This window comes from Ixodes scapularis, unplaced genomic scaffold (assembly GCF_016920785.2).
Source record: "Ixodes scapularis isolate PalLabHiFi unplaced genomic scaffold, ASM1692078v2 PGA_scaffold12__126_contigs__length_90152505, whole genome shotgun sequence".
Taxonomy (NCBI): domain Eukaryota; kingdom Metazoa; phylum Arthropoda; class Arachnida; order Ixodida; family Ixodidae; genus Ixodes; species Ixodes scapularis.
The window spans coordinates 54976927-54987262 of NW_024609838.1; the positions used below are offsets into that span (position 1 = coordinate 54976927).

General features: G+C 46.4%; 1 long non-coding RNA gene across 1 annotated transcript; it reads right to left on the reverse strand.

The window, feature by feature from the left end:
* Positions 1 to 1092: 1092 nt before the first annotated feature.
* On the reverse strand, positions 1093 to 1919 carry LOC120837095. The gene is made up of 2 exons (XR_005714808.1): positions 1880 to 1919; positions 1093 to 1212 (listed from the first exon to the last, which is right to left on the reverse strand). It is a non-coding gene; the product is annotated as an uncharacterized LOC120837095 (long non-coding RNA).
* Positions 1920 to 10336: the final 8417 nt, after the last annotated feature.

Here is a 10336-nt window from a genome sequence, read left to right on the forward strand (position 1 = left end):
AGAAATATTTTTGCACTCATTGAGTACAAAATTTGAAGCCATAGTACTAACTGAAACCTGGTTATCTAAACAAGACACACCACCGTGCCTGCAGAGTTATAAATGCGAACATCTGAGCAGAGATGAAAAAAGGGGCGGTGGCATAGCCATTTACCTCAAAAATAACGTACAGTCTCAAGTTATGAATGACCTAACAAGAATGGATGATAATGTCGAAAGATTATTCATTAGAACGTCTAACACTGTAGTTGCTGCCTTGTACAGTCCACCCTCCGGCAATATGTTTGAATTCATGCAATTTCTTGAAAACGCACTATGCATCCTCGGGTCGTCCCAAGTAACATTGATATGTTGTAGATATGTTGCGAGAATGTTCCGAATGTTGTGGGAGTGCTGGGCGATTTTGCGCAACAGTCCCCATTACGTTTCTCACGCAACAGTGATTGGCACGACAAAGGCACAGCGTTAGGCTACTGTTTCGAATTCCATGCTGCCTAGGAAACCGTGTGCTAAAGGTAAAAAAAAGTTGAAGGTACAACGTTTGCTAGGCGGCATAATTTAAATGTTGCGCAACTGCAGCGCGCGACATGTTGCTTAAGCAACGTAGTATCAGTGTAGTACAGACGTGAAAATCGCAACGATGTGTACCCTATTGGAAAGACCAGTTTAAACTGGTAACCAGTTCAAACTGGTACCAGGTTCAAACTTGGATATTGCTCCAGTTTGACCAGTTTGATACTGGTTGGACTGGTCACACTGGTTGTCTGGTCATGGTGGTTGAACTGGTCATACTGATTGAACTGGTCATGGTGGTTGAACTGGTAACCAGTGGCTTATTGCTACTGGTTAAATTGGTTGAACTGGGCAAACAAACTGTGCAAAGTGGTCTTACTGTGAAACTGTGCATACAGGTCTGACTGTGAAAATGTGTATCCTAGTAATACTGTACCACTGCGTATACTGGTTCACTCCAAGCAGTTAAACCAGTTAAACTGGTAATATCGACAACACAGGTCGTAAACGGATAAAATTCACTTTTTTTTCACAAAAAATACACATACTTCAGACCACAAAAATAAACATAAAAACATATTTACAATTTAAAAAAATTGTCATGATATTATTCATTATAGCCCCAGCCGGTCGGCGAAATTTCCACATCTTCTGGAGTGTCGGGGTCCCGGTGGTGGATAACATTGTACCTCAAGGCATCTGAAATAAGAATAAAGATAAGAAATTAGAGCCATGGCAGATTTATTCGCACCCGTCTGTTCTAAAACGGTATGTATAACTAATGCCACGAATAAAAAATATGCACTATCATAAACAGTGAGAGGGAATATGGAAGCGTGCGCCAACCGCACATGTGGTGCCAGTCTAGCGGCAATTAAGTATAAACCGCATGTAAGCGATTTGGCGAGCGACAAGAGAAGCGACGACGATCCGCTTCGCTGTCGCTCGGTCACTCGCGCGACGAGACAAACCGCATGAAAGCGACGGCAGCAAGCGACCAAGGCATGAGCGACGATTTCTAGAAATCCAAAAACCGAGCGACGCGACGACCGACCGATGGAAATCTCCGTCGCTCGTCGCTGATTCTCGTCACTGTCACCGTCGTTCGCTTAATCGCTTAGATGCGGTTCAGCCTTTACGCAAAGCAACGCCCAGGAGCGAAAAGATCCTGTTGTTACCCCCTTCCTGCCTCCCTAGTCTGTCGTCCGCTACGCAACTCGCAACCACTATGGTAGAATATCTCTGAAGCTGCATACACACTGGCGGTTGTATTACTAGCATAGCTGTTTCAAATCGGGTAGCTGAAACGTTCAGTTTCACATGCATCTAATTATGAAAATGAATCCAAATGGTCGAGCCTGCTTACCATGGCTCGCTGGCGCGGAGGCAGAGGCAGCCATTGCCAGCGCCGCAATGAGGACGGAGCGAATTCCAAACACGCCGTTCTGGGACGCAGCCATTTCGCCCGCGAGAGAGTGGAACTCAGGTGGAGGACGTCGTCAGCCACAGGAACCATCGGCAGACGCAGCACTCAAGGCTCCTGCTAACTATCTTATACAAACACAGCTTGAAGACAACTTATAACCTCCCCAAGCAGAACAGCGGCCCCAAACAACAAAGATCCAACCGGCCCAACGTGCGCCCAACCGTCGCGCCAGAACCCTTTTTTTTTTTTTTTTTTTTGTTGCCGGAGTTGTTGTTGACGTCGACTGGCGCTTCGAGGGGGCGCGAGTGCCGCGCTGATTGGCCCGCGCGCTCTGTCCTTGCACGTGAGCACCTCTCCCCTTGCAAGGCACCCAGGGCACCGGCGCATTCCAGGGGCCTGACTCATACTGCCACATTTTCCCGCGCTTCTCCGACATCACAATAGAGGCTCCCTGCCTCGGCCTCGGGCACTTGCGCTGGAGCCTGGAAGCGGCTTCTCGGTGCAGGCCAGGGTGGATAAAGGCCGTGGTAAAAAGCGGGAAAATTATAAAGTCCAAGTGGGAACGATTGAAGTCATGGCGTTTTTTTTCATTTTTCGGACCTCGAGAAAAGGGTGCACGTTACAATCGAGGGCGCGTTATATTCGAGTAAACTTGTCCCATCACCCACATAAAGCATGGTGCAGCAGTTATAAACTTTTTTATCTCAAGTTTTGTAGAATTTAAACTGGTTTAACCTATTTTTGGGAATCAAATATTTAAAAAAAAAACTTTAAGAATATCGAAGTATGTTGGCTCTTATTTTTTTGGATTGATGAAGCTAAATAAATAAAGCTCTAGCTAAATAAATAAAGCTGACCTTTCGTGTGGGCATTAATATGCCATGAATTCAGTTGCAAATGAATTAATTGTTTGTAGTACCATTTCTCCCTGTGACAATCGCGAAATGGTAGAACATATATGACAAATAAATAGCTTCAACACTGTTAACAGAACCTTTTGTTGCGACTTTATTTTGCACAGTGAAGGTTACGAATGCCTCTGCGCTATCCAATTCGCACACCCCTACAAATAAAGTGAAAAAGAGGGGTCAATCTGGTAACCAGTTAGGCCAATCTGGTGACCAGTTTGGTCAATCTGGTTACCAGTTGGACCAGTTTGGCCAGTCTGGTGACCAGTTTGGTCAATCTGGTTACCAGTTGGACCAGTTCGGCCAGTCTGAGGACCAGTTTGGCCAATCTGGTGACCAGTTTGGTCAATCTGGTTGCCATTTCAGCCAGCGTGGTGACCAGTTAGGTCAATATGGTGACCAGTCAGGCCAATCTGGTGACCCGTTCGAAGGCAATCTGGTGACCAGTTAGATCAATATGGTTACCAGTTAGACCAGTCTGACTACCAGTTCCACCAGTTTGATTTCCGGTCAGACCAGTCTGACCAGTCCAAATACCAGTTTGACCAGTTTAAATACCAGTATGACCAGTTAGATTTTCAAACTGGTTTTTCCAATAGGGTAGTGAACTGTTTCCAATATGATTCTGAAGCAACATTGATCGGCACAACAAGGCACAGCGTTAGGCTACTGTTTCAAATTTCATGCTGCCTAGGAAACCGTGTACTAAAGGTAAAAAAAAGTTGAAGGTACAACGTTGCTAGGCGGCATAATTTAAATGTTGCGCAACTGCAGCGCGCGACATGTTGCTTAAGCAACGTAATATCAGTGTTGTACAGACGTGAAAATTGCAACGATGTGTAGTAAACTGTATCCGATCTGTTTCTGACGAAATATTGATTGGAACGATAAAACGCAGCGTTAGGCTACTGTTTCGAATTCCACGCTGCCTAGGAAACCGTGTGCTAAAAGTCGGAAAAAGGTTGAAGGTACAACGTTTTCTAGGCGGCATAATTTAAATGTTGCGTGACTGCAGCGCGCGACATGTTGCTTAAGCAACGTAGTATCAGTGTAGTACAGACGTGAAAATCGCAACGTTGTGTAGTTAACTGTTTCCAATCTGTTTCTGATGCAACATTGATCGGCACAACAAGGCACAGCGTTAGGCTACTGTTTCAAATTTCATGCTGCCTAGGAAACCGTGTACTAAAGGTAAAAAAAAGTTGAAGGTACAACGTTGCTAGGCGGCATAATTTAAATGTTGCGCAACTGCAGCGCGCGACATGTTGCTTAAGCAACGTAATATCAGTGTTGTACAGACGTGAAAATTGCAACGATGTGTAGTAAACTGTATCCAATCTGTTTCTGACGAAATATTGATTGGAACGATAAAACGCAGCGTTAGGCTACTGTTTCGAATTCCCTGCTGCCTAGGAAACCGTATGCTAAAAGTCGGAAAAAGGTTGAAGGTACAACGTTTTCCAGGTGGCATAATTTAAATGTCGCGCAACTGCAGCGCGCGACATGTTTCTTATGCAACGCGGTATTACTGTAGTACAGACGTGAAAATCGCAACGTTGTGTAGTGAACTGTTTCCACTCTGTTTCTAAAGCAACATTGATCAGCACGACAAAGGCACAGTGTTAGGCTACTGTTTCGAATTCTATGCTGCCTAGGAAACCGTGCGCTAAAAGTCGGAAAAAGGTTGAAGGTACAACGTTTTCTAGGCGGCATAACTTAAATGTTGCGCGACTGCAGCGCGCGACATGTTGTTTAAGCATCGTAGTATCAGTGTAGTACAGACGTGAAAATCGCAACGATGTGTAGTGAACTGTTTCCAATTTGTTTCTGATGCAACTTTGATCGACACGACAAAAACACAGCTTAAATCCGCTCATTCACACCGGCGTTCGAAACGCGAATTCTTAGCAGATCCTCCCGTTTTCTCCATCGAATCGCGAGCAATTGCACTGAATCTTTAAAGGGATACTGAACCAAAGAATGTAGTGCCCAAAATAAGTGGCGCACGTTCTTTCCACCAGCCAGCAGCCGCCGGTGTGCGCGAGCACACGGAACACAAATGACGTCACAGACCTCCCTTCGCGGTTGAGATTACTGTGAAATGCATGGGCTTCGGACTAAAGCAGAATAAAGACAGGCTTTTCATCTCTACAAGTGAAAGCTACGTGCTTGTTAGACCAATTCATCGCTGACTTTTTACGCCAGGCACCACTGTGTAGATGAAAAACTTGTCTTTATTCTCCTTTGGTCCGAAGCCCATACATTTCACTGTCATCTCAACCACGAATGGAGGTCTGTGACGTCATTTTTGTTGCCTGTGCTCGCGCACACCGGCGGCTGCTGGCTCGTGGAAAGAACGTGCGCCACTTATTATGGACACCAAATTCCTTGGTTCAGTATCCCTTTAAAGGGATACTGAATCGAAATTTAAAATATACACGAAACACCTAGAGATAAGTCAAATGGAATCAGATAAACCAGTAATTGATAATCGCATAGTCATATTTCAAGCGGATGGATGTATTTTTCGTTCTAAATGCCTGGATTTCGGCGAGCGCTTCAAAACCAGCCGTCGAAGAGCGCGATGCACCTCGGGAGATCCGGCGCGGTCTTGACGTCATCATGCCTCGGAGGGCCAAGCATACCGTAGTTATGAGTCTTGCCACTTGGTGGCGTCAGCGTGTTAGAATCTCGCATAGTCGAAGTACCCGAAGGCTATAGCCTATTGCAGAGCCGACGGAGCGGCTGGAGCGGCTTCGAGTGAATGGTCGCCGACTAACGCCGCTACATCACAGGCCATGATGGCCGAGAAGCGATTCTGCCTAGAGTCGTATTTGTACGACCCGTCTGCCTTGTCTTCGTCGTCCGCAACAGGTAACAGAGCTTACTCACAAAACGATCTTACAGCAAAACCTCAGAAAAGTTCCGTATTCACGAAGCGAAATTATCGCAAGTTTTTCGCACGCTACGATGAGATCCTACGACCACGCCTACGACAGCTACAAAGCTTTACGCACTTTTTATGATCAAATTGACACCGCCGGCAACATCGCTCGCTTACGTCGTCGCGACGACCAACGTGCATTTCTATGTGCTCTCTGTGCGCGTCCCAACGAGCGGCAAGAAAAACAAGTAATTGAAACTGAACGCCGCGGCGGAGACAAACGCTGGAACCACTTATACCTGAAAAAGCTACAACGACAAGAACCCACCGACCAAGCGACCACCGAAGACGCTACGCTAGTAGGCTTAGTAAAATTCTTCGACGATCCGTGGCAAGACCAGACGATCGGCTGGCTTGATGAATGGAATACGCCCACGTGACCTCTGTGGACCCTCCTCGTATGAAAAGTTTGAACCCTGATCTCTAATTTGGGGTAAGAAGGCCAGTCTTTCCCCTCGTCGTACCTAGCTTGTTTTCTGGTGCAGCGGTGACGAACGATCTCGTCGAGAATGGACACTCTCCTCAATTCAAACTCCTTTTTTTTGTGTGTGTGTGTGTTATAGAGCTCAAATAAAAGCCATATGGATTGCCTTCGGAACTTGGGTACGTACACGTTTTTTAGATGTCCATTTTATTTCGACAAGATACGCGAAAACATGTCGAGTGAGAGCACTTTTTGGGAGCAACTTAATGCTGGTCCAATCTTTCTCTGCCGAGCGTCTCGTCAGCATCGAGTTGCGATTGTCTAGAGGCCCAACGGTTCATAAAATCGGTTGTAAAAGACCGTTTTCGAAGCGGTTACCAAGAACGCAATGCCAGTGCGGTTCTGCTCAGCGCGAACAGGTATTTACGTGGATCTTGCTAGCTGACACTCTTTTACTTCAAACGCATCTTCCTGGATGTTGGCTCTCTCCCGCATTCCCGAAAAGCGCCGCAGGGATTTGTTTACATGCGCGCCGCTTTGCACAGCCGCATGGGTCGTCCAGTTTTAGCAACGATGGTAGTTGTGTTGACTTCTTAGCGATCGAGTTCGTTATCAGTTGCGGTCGACGAAGGCGGCTATCTCGTGATCAGGAAAGATGGGCATGCGGGCCCGTTTAAGCAGACATTTCGTAGCGTGAATATTACATCGCACGAACACAATCTCCAAAACACCCCAAAGAAGCGTTGCCGGAAAGACCACCCGATACTAAAACGAACGGTGGCCAACTCTACTGTTGCTTTCTTCACCAAAGCGCCTCGGTACTACGTCCAGGCCTAAGTAATGCCTATGAGTGACCGTATTTCCCATTGTGGCGATGCTCTTATGGTCATGTTGTGGTCACGACATTCCATCGAAGCTTCACAGAAATCCACGAGGTGGTTTTTGGTTATTGTTTTATCCAGTTTAAAATTCGTTCTCTCGCGTTATCCTGCGGAATATTGGTATTGGTGAAGTCCTATTTTAACCCTCTTTATGTTCAAGCAAAGAGATGGGCTCTAGAATTTGGTTTGCGTACCCCTTTAAACAAACTCTTCCACAAACGCGACTCAACCGCCGGTGTGAATGGGCCTGCACGGCTTCGAGCTCCATGTTGCCTAGGAAACCGTGTACCAACGTTAGTATAAAACCACTCTCTTAGGTTCCGATGCACCAAGGTCGGGACGCTCTACCTGAAAGAAATCACCGCTGAGGCAAGGTTCTATAAAAACAATATTAATTGTGCTGCAATACCTTGAAGCTAAAGATATTAGAAAAGATCACGCGCACGGCATTTGGTACTAAACTCTAATAAAATTTACAAGAAAAAAAGTTTTTTCTGTTTGTTCTTACGTATTAACATGCTTTATGCAAGCTGAAGGTGACCACCGTAAAAAAAGAAGAAAAAAAAGAAGATTAAGAGTGGCAAAATTGTCGAATTTATCTCGGTCTCGGTGGACGCCAAGGGGCCCAGGTTTCAGCGGTGAACTTCCCATCTGATTGTTCTTGCAACGTTGCCGTGTAGTAACATTCGGAAAATGGCTGAAGGTACAACGCTCACTAGTCCATTCGCTACCATAGCTGGTGCATCCCCGGTCGCGCCTGCAGAGACCTAATTGCCAAAGCCGGCGAGTCGCCGGGCTGTACATATTTGGGGGCTCAAATTTAACTAGTTGATGGCGCGCTATAACTACTTACACTTGCAGAGTTTGGATATATTACCACCGGACGGGTTATGGATCTTTTCTGCTAATTCGTGCACGTTTACCATTGCGACATGGGGGAGAACGCCACAGCCAAAAATATCCCGATCTCTATCAACCCACGGCCGCAGATCACAACAGGAGATTGGCCGTTGTGTTCAATTTTCAATCATTGATTTCACTGTCCAACAAACTTTCACCATGTAGAATACGCTGTCGTCCATCTCCGACGCCATACTTGCCAGCGAGTTGCAATGTCGCAACCGGTTTGCAGTGCGCGCAGCACCCGGGTTTGAAAGCATTTGAGAGAAAGGGCACTGCAGCATTGCAACAATGTACTGTTCGAGGCTAAGCTGAAGTGATGATGATGATAGCGTTTATTTCACTTGCAAACGTGAGTTCCGTCTGCCATAGTATGACGCAGCTTCTCTCTTCGCTTGAGGCTATATGATACGCTAGATGGCCAATTTGGTCATTGCAGCACAAATGGAAATTTTATAATGGTCACACGGACTCAAGCTTGCACGACGTTGATTCATATCAAACCAGATATGGCATCCGTAATAAATATGTAAAGAACGTGTTTTTGCGTAAATTTTTAGTCGCCAGTTGAAAGAGGCACCATGTTTTGAAGGTTGTTTCACAAGGAGCTATCTTTCGGCGAAAATAATTTTGACGCCTCATGAGGCGCCAAAATCAACCAATTATTAAAAACGGAAGGTGACTACGTCTCTGCTGTGCACAGCAGAGACGCAGTCACCTTCCGTTTTTAATAATTGGTTGATAATGATAAACACACCTAGCCGGCTCCGGTTATGGTGTGCCAGCAAAGGTGGAAAGCGGGACGAGAGGGAGCGAAATTCGCAAAGCTCGGGGGCACCCGCATGCAGACAAAGCCAAGCACCGCCGGCCGCGCGTTATCAGCGTTGCCAGATATCAGAATTCTCAACACGCGATGTAGATGTTGACGCAAATACTACAAAATAAAAATTAAATGAAAGAGTAAGTAAATAAAATGGGTTTGATTGTAAGAAGAAACACTTTTTTTTAATTTTTCCATGGAAAATAAAAATGCTTTTGAACACTTTGAAATGTGCTGAATACGAAAAAGCGTACCGCGCAGGATCACGTGATAGTTCGACCGACCCTCATTGAGCGAGAGCCGCTTCGACGCCTCGGCGCGCGCGTCTTGTTCTGGGTCGGCTAGAAGTTTTGGCTAGAAACCAAACGCTCCTGCGAAAACGCGCGCCTGCGCGCAGGAAATGACGTCAGTTTGACGCCGACGCGCCTGAATCCAGAGCAAAAAGCGCATCCGGTCTGCACTTCAGCCGGTTTCGGCAACTTGCCGAGTTGCAAAGTTTGCCGGTTTGCAAACATTTAGACAAATCTGCGTCGTAATATTTGACGTGTGGTCTTCCTAGGCGTTACTGAAGAGGACTGCATTGTTTTCTTCAAAACCAAAAATGAAGCGGAGTTGCCCTTCGGAAAATGCCTCTCGCGCCCTTCCTCTTCTCACCCTATCCCAAGAGTCACGTGACGTCAGGGGCTTCTTTTGTGTCGGCTTTTCTTGTAGGGATAATCCTCAAAAAGCGCAGAATGAGCGGCTAGCTGCGAGCGCGACAACGACCTTGAGACTTCCAGGCGTATTCCCCTCATTGTCGCGGGCACGCTCAATCCGCGAGACTGAGGACGCCAGTGCGGTCCAACGCAGACCCGATACCGCTCGGTCGATGGAGATCGAGGGGCCCCGGTGTGCTGGGGTCGTTGCAGCAGCCGCCCTCTGTCATCGCGCGGCTGCTGGAACTATTCCCGCGTCTGCACAAGGATTGGCTTGCGCAATAAAGGGTTCAGGTCGGCGATAATACATTTTTTCCGAGACATATAAATCAAGTTGCTTTCTCTAATCTCGTCATTACTGTCCGAAACATAGATCTCCCTCATAGGTTGTTCATCCCATTTTGAATTATTTTGCGAATTTATTCGTCCTTACCTCTGCTCGATGTTTGTTTTATAACTTGATAAAGACCTTTAAATATTGGCGCGGGCTTCCGCGATCAACGCTTTACCGAATTTATCAAATATTCGACAAGACTTGCGTCAGGAGGGTGGAAGAAGCAAGCCGCAATTTTGGCTTCTAACAAAGACGGTGCAGTCGTGAAATAAGTCTTTGCTTCACCTGTATCCACAACGCCTCATCGTTTGCACGATCATAATTTCTTAGTAACATAGGTGTATACCACATTTTACTCATAGTTACTATAGATGTGGCCCGACAGGCTTTCCCGTTATGAGCGAGTCGACTTTTGAATGACCAGAGGCTCTCCTGAGTGAGAATAAATATTATTATCTTCCCACAACAACCACACCTTTCTCTCTCCCCCC